A 13239-nucleotide genomic window follows, 5' to 3' on the forward strand; every position below is an offset into this window, starting at 1 on the left:
ATGCACAGTCTTTCTCTAGTTGCAGCAAGCAGGGGCCACTCTTCACTGCAGATGTAGCCCTCTCTTCGCTGCAGAGCACAGCTCTCGGCCTGCAGGCTTCCATAGCTGCGGCACACAGGCTCAGGCGTTGTGGCCCATGGGCTTAGTTCCTGGGAAGCATGTGGGATTTTCCCAGAACAGGGATGGACCCGGTGAACCCTGCGTTGGCAGGCGGATTCTTAACCACTACACTATCAGGGAAGTCTGCTTCTGTCTTAAATAGGCTGTTTCCCTGTGTGCATTCCCACAAGTGGTGCTGTGCTAATAATAATAAATTTTGTACCTGTTTTTATAGTTTTTGCCTCCTTGAAACATTGTTGATTTCCAATGGGGCAAGAGCCAGGACCACTTTGCTTCTAGCCTCTACCCCTTGGTGGACTAGCGACTAGAATTCCTAGTTTTTGTTCAGACTACGCAGGATCAAATCCTGGACAGGGAACTAAGACCCTGCTTCAACATCGCTTACTGCTGTCTCTCAGAGAACATAAGCAATGAAACATGTCTTCCATAAAAACAACAAAACCAGAAGTAACAACAAAAACATTCATCATCATTTTTAGGATGAGGGAATTCACAAGAAGTTGAGCTTAAAGAAATGCCATTTTCTTACTTGAGAAGGGACTTCAAAATGATTCACTTTAAAATATGCTGTATATTTCCTCTGACTGTTTATTCATTCATACTTGGCTGAACTCTTATTAATTTAATGGCTGGGCCACACGCATGAACAGAATGCCATCCCAAAGAAAATGCCTCCAGGATGTCCTTGGGGCCTCTTCACCATCAGCCTGGAGAACCACAAGGCTGCGCCTATCAACCCTAATTAAAGGATGCACGGGCATGCACTGAGCTCCTGCTCCCTTGCGGCCATAAACAAGGCTTGAAGGAGCAAACACGGTGCCCTTTCCTATTTACACTTCAGATAGGAAAAAAGCAAAAAAAACAAAAAACAAAAAAACCCTCAAAACTAGCACTGTCCACAGGAAACTAACATAACACTGTAAATGAACTGTATTTCAATTTTTAAACTTAGCCACTGAATTTTAACTAAGTCCTTTAGCACAGCACAGTCATACTCTAGAAACCTAAGTAACTAGCTCCCCATATTTTATTTTGTGTTGTTGTTCAGTTGCTAAGTCATGTCGGACTCTTTACAACCCCATGGTCTGCAGCACACCGGGCCTCCCTGTCCCTCACCGCCTCCCGCAGTTTGCCCAAGTTCATGCTCACTGAGTCAGTGATTCTATCCAGCCATCTCCTCCTCTGCTGCCCTCTTCTCCTTTTGCCTTCAATCGTTCCCAGCATCAGGGTCTTTTCCAGTGAGTTCGCTCTTCGCATACTCATGATTTATTTCCTCTAGTGTTGTACTGGTACATTTTGTTTTCAACAGTTCCTTACGCATCAAGGCTCCTTAAAATCAAGCCAGCCCAGATTTCCTCCTCTAGTTTCCTAGTGCACGTGTGTCTCGTCTTCCCATAAATAAGTTCTTCCTACGCCCTTGAAGAGCATGAATCTCCAGTATTAGAGTTTTCCATGAGACTGACTCAGACGCTGTTTCACGGGTGAGATGCTTCTATTCCTCCAGAGAATACAATTTTCTTCTACCTCAGTGAACAAATGAAGAAATATAAACGCAAAGAAACCTTACAGAGAGGCAAAAAAAAATATAAAAGTGAGACAAACAAATCTACAGCATTTTAGAAAAGAAAGACAAAGGTAATTGATTATGCAGCAAAAGCTGATGTAATTACAGAGAAAAGAAAAAGAAGTTGAGGATGACTAAACTGAAAATTTAATAAGGCATTCATAAGGGAAAATGATGGAGCTAAAAGTAATTACCCAAAACGGAAAGTATCACCATGACCGTCAAAATTAATGTGCTATTCATTCCTATGTATCCTTATTTGTCTTTCAAGCTAGGTGTCTGCAAACTATAGCCCCTGCTTTTGAAAACACAGTTTTCTTGGAACTTACACTCATCTATGGACTGTTGAATGTTCTATGACTGCTGCCATGCTACAAAATAGTCGTGACAAAGACCGTATGACTTTGCAAAACTTAAAATATATAATATCTGGTCCGTTTCAGAAAAAGTGTGCTCACCCCTGTTCTATGCCTTTCCAGTGTGAAATGACTGACTACATAAAGAGTACCTACAATAACAGTGGTTGATTGCAGAGAGGGCCACACCCCTTCACCCCTCCTGAAACCACACTCCTTCCAAGGTAACTTGGCAGCCCCTTCTGCTTTGCAAAGCAGGTCCCCACCTGCTTTGCTCTAGAGCAGGCAGCAGAAACAAGCAGGAAAGAGCGTGTCCCATCTGCTTGCATGAGGTTGACAGAAGGTAGGGTGGAGATGAGATGGTCCTTCAAGACCATCCTAAATCAATCAGCCCCCAAGTTGGACCAGCAAACATTTGAGTGTGCCCAGTCCAGCCCAGATGGCTGACCCACAGAAACAACGACTATAATTAATAAATGACCATCAAAATTAAGGTGCTATTCATTCTTCTGTATCCTTATTAATAAATGGCTGCAGTCTTAAACCACTGAAGGGTGTTAGAACATGCCATCTCAATATATGCCACTTTGCATATAGGTTATTCTGAGTCGAAAGCAAATGGAAATCAACAGGTGCAGAAAGAAGCCTTGTCAGAGCTTCCCTCATCTAATTAAAAGCAGAAACTTCTGAGAAATAAGGACTTCCATGGAGCCTAGCTCCAGGGAGTTCGTAGCCATAAAGAAGACAGAAAGTCAGCACCAAGATGAGTCTGCACAAACCTGACTAAAATACCTTGATCTTGCATTAGTTTCACCATGTATTTACCTTCCCACAATTTTCTACTCCTAGACGCCCACTGAGACAGGTGAAAGGACTGGCCCAAGGTCGTAACTTGTAAATGTCAGGGTCAAGGCTCCAATCAGAGTCTTTTGCCTTCAGGTCCACTTACTTCCAAGAACTTTCCAAACGATACAGACCTTGGATTAAAGACCTCCTGCTCTGGTTGCTAATGGGCTCTAAGCTCTGGGGGTTTGAGGGCACAAATGACATTATCCGCACTGTTGTTTCAAAGGCCAGTCAAGAGGAAGGAATGGGCCTGGGTGTTCTTGCAAAAAGCCTGGCTAACACTAGCTCCTGCAGCTTTGTTCCAGCGAGGTTAAGGGATTGAGCACTCAACTAGGGCCACACCTGTTCCATCAAATGGGGAAGAAGGCGCAAGAGGACAACAGCAGGACGGCTGTGAGGAGGCGGGGGTAACATCAGAGGCACCCCAGAGGAAGTGCACACTCTTCAGACACATCTGCTTCCTAGCTCCCCTTTTCTAGCACTGAGATGTGAAGAAAACTGCCTCTGGGGAAACACCCAGTAAGAGGAAGAACTAAGACTCCAATTCATCTTAAATCAGACTTCTGGTGTTCTCGAACCTGACTCTGTATCCCCAGAGTGCCCTCCCTCTCCTCTTACAAATCCATTCTCCGCACAGCTAAACTGTTACCAGAATGTAAACCAGATCACATCAGTCCTTGTGAAAATGGCTCCCATAACACTCAGAAAGAAATCCAAGTTCCCCACCCACATCATACAACCTCCGAGTCTCACACTCAAGTGTGTGTCCAAGTCTCTTGAAGGACTTGTTAAAACATATGCTGCTGGACCCATCCCCAGAGTGTCCATCAGATGGGCCTGAGAATCTGCATTTCTTAAAAAAAAAAAAACATTATTTTTGGCTGTGTTGGGTGTGCAGGCTCTTAGTTGCTTGCAGCACATGGGATTTTAGTTCCCTGGCCAGGGATTGAACTGGTGTCCCCTGCATTGCCAGGCAAATTTTTAACCAGTAGACCACTAGTGGAGTCTCTAGAGTCTGCATTTCTAATAAAGTTCTAGGTGATGCTGATGATGCTTGTTTGGGAACGACTTTCAGAACTGCTGTACATGATGAGGCTTCTGCCTACTTCTCAGATTTCTGTTTATACATCATGCCCCCACTCACGATGCCCACTGCAGCCAGGATGCCAACAATGGCCCTGGGAGTGGAGGACGGAGAAAAGAACAGAATGTCTCCATTTGTTCACCCTCTTGAGTAATTTACTATGCTTGTCAACTCCCCCTTCTGAGCAATTTATTTTTAACTAAAACCTAGGTGATTTCTGTATATGCAAACTGTTTCTTGGGTACAACAAAACATAAAATGATAAATACTGTTCATTTTAGGGAGAAGAACCACATCAGCACATCCATAAATAACCCATTCTCTAGCCTTCTCTTTGCCAGCATCAGAGCCCACCAGATTCTTGGACTAGAAATCCCAATCGTGTTTCACACTCCTTACTCTTCCTCACCTTCTAAATCCACTGGGTTAGGAAATCTAATTGATTTCCACCCTGAACCTCTTCTCTGATGTCCTATGTGTCTAAATGACTGTTCAGCCAGTCATTCAATCCCACCTCTACTCTCTCAGACACAAGTAATCAGGCATAACCACTTTCCAGTCATATTCAGACCTTCCTCTTTTCCTGCTTAAAACACACACACACAGAACGGTTCACAGCACTTTCAAGATCTAGCGCCAACGCCTTTCTAGAGAGTAGAGCACTTCTAGGAGGACACTGCTCATCTCTGCAGCTGCGGCTCCAGCCTTCACCCTCCCCAACAGAAGCTGGACAAACCACCCCCTGCATCCCACAGCCGGGCCCCTGCCCAAGGATGGACCCTTCCCTCATCTCAGCTGTGCTTTGATCCACTGATGGACTCACCCAAACCAAAGGGGGCTTGCCCTCTGAGGCCTCCTCAGTCCCCCAGACCCACTGCTCAGGTGGTCTCCTGACCCCACAAGAGGCACAACCCACTACTTCCCTATCACAGCGTGACTGTCAGGAGAGCGGGGCTGAGGGTGGAATGACACCGAGGGCCGCACGCTGAGGGCCTGCAACGTCAAACCGAGATGCCAGGATGCACGTCCGCGGATGAAACAGTGACACGCCGCGTTTTTTGTTTTGTTTTACACGTCCAGTTCTAGCAGGGCCTGGCGTCAGAAGACAGCAGGATGAAGCCAATAACTGAGCTCATCATCTACCAGGCACATGTAGTATAGGTTCCTTAGGATAAAAATTCAGAAATGGAACTCCATGGAACTCATTTCCCTACTTCTCCTCCCCTTTCCCAATGTGAAATTTACTATATTTGGTTTTGTGATTGGCTGTAAATAATGGATACAAGTCTCTATTTCATGCACCATCAACTATCAACATTTCCTCCCACTGAGACTATAAAGCCTCCAGTTTTTCCTCTGACTCCAACCATTTCTACTTTCCAAGACCTATCTGTACCCTTACTTTGCACTGACAAAGGTAACAGATTTTTTTCATTCTGTTCTGTCAATAATAATTAAATATCATGTCTACTGTTAGGTTGACTCTAAGCATCAAAAGACTAATGAATGTGATTGTAACTGTTATTATCATTATCATGACTCTGTAAGTATCCATCATTGTAAACATAAGTAATAGGCTACAATTCCACCCTCTACATTTTGAGCCAGATATCCTGACTCCATGGGTACAATTCAGTTTAAACTATCCAAAACCTGAGAATGAGATAAAAATATGGCTATGTATTAATATCCATTACATATTTTACAGGAGCAATGTCTACAGGGCCTCTCCAAGGATGATTTATTTCTATAGAAGAATGTCCCCTTTTTTTGATGTGAACCATTTTCAAAGTCTTTATTGAATTTCTTACAGTATTGTCTCTGCTTTATGTATTGGTTCCTTAGCCGTGAGACGTGTAGGATCTTAGCTTCCCAACCAGGAAGCGGACCCATATCCCCTGCGTTGGAAGGCAAAGTCTTAACCACTGGTCCACCAGTTTAGTCCAGGAAATTTACTGTTCTCTAGGGCAGGGACATGGGCTTCCCAGGTAGGGCTAGTGGTAAAGAACCCACCTGCCAATGCAAAGACTTAAGAGACACCAGTTCAATCCCTGGGTGGGGAAGATCCCCAGAGAAGGAAATGGCAACCCACTCCAGGATTCTTGCCTGGAGAATCCCATGGACAGAAGAGCCTGGAGGGCCACAGTCCATGGGATTGCAAAGAGTCGGACACGACTGAAGTGACAGCACAGCACAGGGCAGTGACTGGTTTAGCATCTGCCTGACAAAACACCTTGTCTCTCTTCCTCCGGTGCTCTCACAACGAGCTTTATCCTCCTGCTAGTGCCGTCACTGAAGACCTAAATCAATCTGCAAGTTGAAGTACACTCTGTGCGGGTGGTGCTTTTGGCCTTTTGAACATTACACTTGGACGACTCTGCGCTGCAGTAATGGACAGCCCAGGCGTGTAGGCTGCCTGGGCCTTGGGAGCGCCCCTGAGGCCTACAGCCCAGCTTCGGAGCTGCCTTGGAGACAGCCACATTCAGCCTGATCCACTCAGCCCTACTTCAGCTTTGACTGATCTGCCATTTCCATATTCCTCTGGGGTTGGCAACTGCCTTAACTGTTTCTGTTTTCCTAGCAGCGGTTGTGATGTCTGTGTGCAGGGGAGGCTATTGAGGGTTTCCGTGGGAGGAGCTAATAAACACCAAGGCTTAGCCAGAAAAGGCACTCCATCTGGGCAGCTTGCCTCAGACACAGAGTCCCAGGCGAGGAAAAAGGCAGCCCAACCCACTCTGGGATCTGAGGTGTGGGGACAGTGGCAGCTGAGGGGAGTCATCTAATAAGACATCTAAATCTCTGCTCCGGCTACCACTGAGAAGAAATGGCTGATGAAACTGTAGATTCCAATTAAGTGAACTGAGAGTTCCTTCTGCACGTTGGGAAAAGAGGATGGTATTTTAAAATCTGCCTGTAGTTTGAGTTGATTGTCTAGAAAATTGTGCTGTCCAATAAGATAGCCACCAGCCACATGTAGCTATGTAAATTTTAATTAACATTAAGATTAATAAACTCAGTTCCTCAGTCCCACTGGCCACATTTTTTTTTTCAAATGCCAAACTAAATTAATTTTGTTAAAAGAAACTGTTGCACTCTAAGAAAAATGAGTGCAGTCTAGATTTTGTGCTTGGGTTAGGAGGGAAAGGGGCTTCCCAGGTGGCTCAGTGGTAAAAAGTCCACCTGCCAAGCAGGAGACCCAGGGTCTTGAAGGTCCCCTGGAGAAGGAAATGGCAACCCACTCCAGTATTCTTGCCTGGAGAATTCCACGGACAGAGGAGCCTGGGGGGCTGCAGTCCATGGGATCGCAAAGAGTCGGACACAATTTAGCAACTAAATGACAGCCGCAAACAGGAGGGAAAAACCCTGAGATTACCAACCATGTATCACAATCCTCTTAACATGTGGTAAGAGCAGCCAGGGTACAGACCATGCCCATCATTGCAAATTTCTGCTGGTGACCACTTCTCGAGAAGGACAACAGACCACTTTGCTTTCAAGGGATAAACGTCTTCAAACTTTTGGTTTGTTTGTTTTAAGTACATCCATTCTCTTTCAAGATTATGCAAACGTGAGGTCTCACAAGAGTCTGGACGCAAGAGTTTGAGCTGGACCGGGAGCCACACTGCGCAGGGTGAGAAGGGACCAGAATTCCCCCTGTTCCTCCTGGGCTTGAGAGGGCATTTTTGTTGTTTTCATTTGGAGAGGAGGAATTTCATATGGGGAAAAAGGAAAAGGGTGAATTATGAATTAGAAAAGGATTCTGAGGGAGAGGTCAAAAAGTGAAAGAAAAATAACAACAACAGGTCTCTTGGAAGAGCGGGGTGAAAAAGAAGGTGGCACAGAGACAGCTGTCGGCCCGACTGAGATTTACTCCTCAGGATCTCCACTGTGTCCTGCTGAGTGCTGGAATTCGCCTCTGCTCCCACCAAACCTTTAATAAAAGGCCTGTTTCACACAGCGCCCTTGTTCCTGAGGTTTGGGGACATAATGTGTTTAGGGAGGGAGATAAACGGGAGCAGGGGGCAGCCCTGGGAACAGAGTGACAAGGAAGCACTGGGAAGGGACCTCCCTGGCGGCCCAGCAGCTGAGGCCCCACACGCCCACTCAGAGACCGTGGGTTCTGGCCTTGTTTGCGGAAATGGGATCCCGCACGAAGCACAGCGCAGGCCAAAAAGTTAAAAAATGAAGTAGGTCAGATGCTATACTTAAGAGCAGTCACAATAAAAATAAAAGGCAGGCACTGAGGAGATGAGTATTTCGAGGATGCTGTAAGTACCAAGGACTTCTAGGAAAGGCTGGGGAGGGTTCTCATAGCCAGGAGACAGGGTCTTCCAGCTTTTAATAAGGACCCAGAAGGGAAGTTAGGAAGCCAGCGGAATCAGAAACACGAGGGCTGCACGCGCACTGCCGTTCCTCTCCTCTGCAAGAGAAACGGCTCTGAAGATTTTTGCATCACTTGTTGCATTACTTAGAAAACAAAACAGGTTTTGCATGTAAGTAATTTAAAAGTCAAGTAAAGTTAGATAAAGAGCTACTGAAGCGGCATGAGAATACAATCAGAGGCTACAACGCAGGCTGCAGTTTCTGAAATTTGGGGCTACCTCAAAAGAAATCCTTCAGCAGAAATAGTAAAATAATACTTAAATACAGTTGCACTGGTTACATTTCTTGTCAAAAGAATACATATTTTTAAAACAGTGTTTAGTGAGTATTTTTATTTTTTTAATCTGACCTAGTGAATGCTCACCCACTGATTTGAACACTTCCCTGCCTTCTTCAAACCAACACGTGGAACACAATTTAATGTTTACCCGATCCCTGGGGCCGTCATGACAACGTTAGCTGCCACACGGTGCTGAAGGCATTCAACCCTTCCTTCACAAAAGGCCCCTTTGCTGTGGCGTTTGTGGCATGATCAGGTTGTGTTCTAATTCCTGTTCCCCCCACTTGCTGTCAGTTGTCATTTCTCACTGCTGTTCAGGCAAAAAACTGTAGAAACAAGCCTTATCTATTTACATTTTGTTGCCTTAAATATTTTAATGGCCGTGGCTCCAAAAAACCAACTCTTACAAGATAGGAAAATACAGTTGACCCTTGAACAACATGGGATTTTAGGGGTGCCAACCTCAGTTCAGTTCAGTTCAGTTCAGTCAGTCAGTCGTGTCCGACTCTTTGCGAATCGCAGCATGCCAGGCCTCCCTGACCATCACCAACTCCCGGAGTTCACTCAGACTCACGTCCATCGAGTCAGTGATGCCATCCAACCATCTCATCCTCTGTCGTCGCCTTCTCCTCCTGCTCCCAATCCCACCCAGCATCAGAGTCTTTTCCAATGAGTCAACTCTTTGCATGAGGTGGCCAAAGTACTGGAGTTTCAGCTTTAGCATCATTACTTCCAAAGAAATGCCAAGGCTGATCTCCTTTAGAATGGACTGGTTGGATCTCCTTACAGTCCAAGGGACTCTCAAGAGTCTTCTCCAACATTACAGTTCAAAAGCATCAATTCTTTGGCGCTCAGTCTTCTTCACAGTCCAACTCTCATATCCATACACGACCACAGGAAAAACCATAGCCTTGACTAGACGGACCTTTGTTGGCAAAGTAATGTCTCTGCTTTTCAATATGCTATCTAGGAGGGCAATCAAAAATCTGACTATAACTTTACGGTCAGGCCTCCATATCCGCTGTTTCCACAGATTCAGCCCTCTGAGGACTGCAAGCTTCTAAGGTAGGCATTTGGGCTTCCCCGGTGGCCCAGTGGGAAACAATCCAATGCAGGAGATGCAAGAGATGTGGGTTTGATCCCTGGGTAGGGAAGATCCCCTGGAGAAGGAAATGGCAACCCACTCCAGGACTATTGCCTGGGAAAGCCCATGGACAGGGGAGCCTGGCAGGCTACAGCCCACGGGGTTGCGAAGAGTTGGACACAACTTAGAACTAAACAACAACAACAAAAAATGGTAGGTATTTATTGGGAAAAAAATCTGTGTAAAAGTGTACCATGAAATTGTTCATGTTCAAACCTATGTTGTTCAAGGCTCAACTGTAATAAGCAAAGCTGGCTACAGTCTGTTTGAAACACTCTTTGGCTTTCTGACTTTAATAAAGGGAAACCTCACTAAAACGGAGTTGGGAGGCCAGGAGGGGGAGCTCTCACAAGCGACCACTGCATGTAACTACATTTAACCTCTTTGAAATGACCTTCTCTGAGGAACTGAAAGCCAGGAAGTCTTTTTTAATTATCTTCTGGATTTCCAGAGCCTGGGAAACTGCCTCAGAATTATCAGTTACAGAGAAGAATCATCACTGGAGAGAACCATCAAATGAATACAGGCCCCCCAAAGCAAAAGATGTTACATGGCCTCTCCCACAAGAAGTCTACCAGCCCAGCAGATCGCCCGTGAGCGGCAGCCACTCCGCACCCCCCTCACTTTTCTCCAGTGGATTTTTATTCAAAACAACCCTTCCCAACTTCCTTTTTCTCTCAACAATACTGTTGCCCTCCTTCATTAGCTGGACTTGTTAATGGCTTTTTTTTTTTTTTTCAGTCTTTATTGAATTTGTTACAATATTTCTTCCACTTTATGTTTCCTGGACTTTTGGCCACGTGGCATGTAGGACTGTAGTTTTCTGACCAGGGAGAGAACCAGTACCCGCTACCTTGGAAGGCAAAGTCTGAACCACTGAACCACCAGGGAAGGTCCCTTGTCAATGGCTTTTACTATAGCGTGTTTGTCTCAAATTGCAATTCCTCTGCTATTCCTAAATAAACACATTTTTGCTGGTAAAGTAACTTTTATTTTTAAGGTCAACACCAATTTTATACGTTTCATGAAGAGATATATTTAAGAAGCTAAATTTTTTTTTACTTCTCATCCTAGTAAAATAGCACTAAAGAAAGTTGAAAGCTTAATGAGATTGTATTTAATACTTGTTATGATCTCTTTTCTTCTAGCTTTATCTCATTTTCAGAGGAACCTGGAAGAAAGCAAATGCCTTTAGAAAGTCATCAGTATTTTCTAAATATAAGTGAGTTGTGATGATTAATAACTAAAACCAAAAAACCATCATGAGAAATAAAAATGATAGGATGATGATAAACTTCCAGTTTATCAAATCACATTACAATTTACCCCAAAAAAGTACTTTTTCTTTAATAGGTTTCTGCTTATATGACAACAAAAGAAACTCTCAGCCAGTGACTACATTTAATCCCTACAAAATGACCTTATCTGAGGAACTGAAAGCCAGGAAGTATTTTTAAATTATCCTATAGATTTTCAGAGCCTGGGAAACTGTCTCAGAAAACTGCAAATCTTTGGGGGTACTCTAGCAGATTCAGGGAGAGATGTCTCTTGTCAGCTCACAATGAAGGGCAATTGTGATCATCGTGGCGGCACGGGGACTCAGTCTAGACCCGGTGGACCTGGGAGAAAGCTTGGAAATGCATCCAAGCTAGTCTTGGCTTTCTTTGCCAAGGTGTGAGAAGTGGACGAAAGTAGGCAAGTGAATTTACTTTGTGGGCTTCCCTCATAGCTTAGTTAGAAAGGATCCGCCTCCAAAGCAGGACACCCCAGTTCAATTCCTAGGTCGGGAAGATCCGCTGGAGAAGGGATAGGCTACCCACTCCAGTATTCTTGGGCTTCCCTGGTGGCTCAGCTGATAAAGAATCCACCTGCAAAGCAGGAAACCTGGGTTCGATCCCTGGGTTGGGAAGATCCCCTGGAGAAGGGAAAGGCTACTCACTCCAGTATTCTGGCCTAGAGAACTCCATGGACTATACAGTCCATGGGGTCGCAAAGAGTCAGACAAAACTGAGCAATTTTCACTTCTTCACTTCAGGTTTGAACTATATCAAATTGTTGATACTGATCATTTTTAACCTAAAAGATGAAAATGTAACATGATTTAGCCTAATATGTTGAATGTGTTGAAGTACAGATTTTCATATGGATCTCAGGAATTACTATGTCCTCTCACCTTTTCAATTATCAAGAAAATGTACAAACTATAATAAAACCAGACTGGGTTGGGATCAATTACATCTAAAATCCCTTTTGACATTAGATATTAGATATCTAATATAGATATACAGTGAATCTGGCAGTTGCAGGCATTCTGCTAGTCCCTGGAGAGAAAAAGATAAGCAAAATATGGCCCTTGACCTCAAGAAACTCAGGGTATACTACGAGAGATGAAAAAATTAAATAAAAAGGTGAGTACAGTGTAATATGTGCAAGGGTACATTAGAGGTAGCACAGCTGCTAAGTCACTTCAGTCGTGTCCGACTCTGCACGACCCCATAGACGGAAGCCCACCAGGCCCCCCATCCCTGGGATTCTCCAGGCAAGAACACTGGAGTGGGTTGCCATTTCCTTCTCCAATGCATGAAAGTGAAAAGTGAAAGTGAAGTCACCCAGTCGTGTCTGACCCTCAGCGACCCCATGGACTGCAGCCCACCAGGCTCCTCCATCCATGGGATTTTCCAGGCAAGAGTACTGGAGTGGGGTGCCATTGCCTTCTCCAAGAGGTAGCACAGAGGAATGATCAATTCTTATTGAATGGGTCAAGGAAGATATTAAAGAATAAAGATTTCTCATTTGGGTTCTAAAGGATGAATAGGAATTTGCCAGTGAAACAAGGAGGGATAAGTGCATTTCAGGAAAAGGCAGCAGTATATACAAAGCATGAAATAGAATAGTTCATTGGGGAAATTGTAAGTGTATTGTTAATGTTCAAACCAAGAATGTGCATAGAAAACTAGTGGGGAACAAGATTGGAGAATTAGGTAAGAGTCAAATTATGGAAGGCCTTGTATTTCATTCTGATGCATTTCCTTCATCCTATAATACAATAGAAAGTCATGGAAGCATTTTAAATAGAGGAAGAAGAGGTTCTGATTTACATTTTCAAAAGATTACTCTATGTCGATGGAAGAGGAAAAAAAAAAAAAAGAGAGAGAGTAGAAAAAAACTACCAAGGAGTTAAGAGTGGTTGCCTCCAGGTGGTAGAAAACTGTTTTCTGTTTCTTCTTATAGCAGAATGTGGTTTTCTGTTCTTTCAGAGAAGCAGTAAAGCTTCAGTCATATAACTAACTGTCACCCTAAAACGCCGATTCACTACAGAGAACACTGACCACATTTGAGTCCATCCTTTTCTTTCCTCAATTTTGTTTACACAAAGCAACTATGGTGCAAACCAAGAAAGCATCATGCTACACGCTGTGGAAAAGCCAAGTCAACTAATCACTGAGTCGTGTCAGCCCATAG

At 44.3% G+C, this 13239-nt stretch overlaps 1 protein-coding gene across 7 annotated transcripts in view; it reads right to left on the reverse strand.

Moving 5' to 3' along the window:
- Window positions 1-13239, reverse strand: part of PLCB4 (phospholipase C beta 4) — a 480675-nt gene that overhangs the window by 184283 nt on the left and 283153 nt on the right. The window lies entirely within an intron of this gene.

This window comes from Bos indicus x Bos taurus, chromosome 13 (assembly GCF_003369695.1).
Source record: "Bos indicus x Bos taurus breed Angus x Brahman F1 hybrid chromosome 13, Bos_hybrid_MaternalHap_v2.0, whole genome shotgun sequence".
Taxonomy (NCBI): domain Eukaryota; kingdom Metazoa; phylum Chordata; class Mammalia; order Artiodactyla; family Bovidae; genus Bos; species Bos indicus x Bos taurus.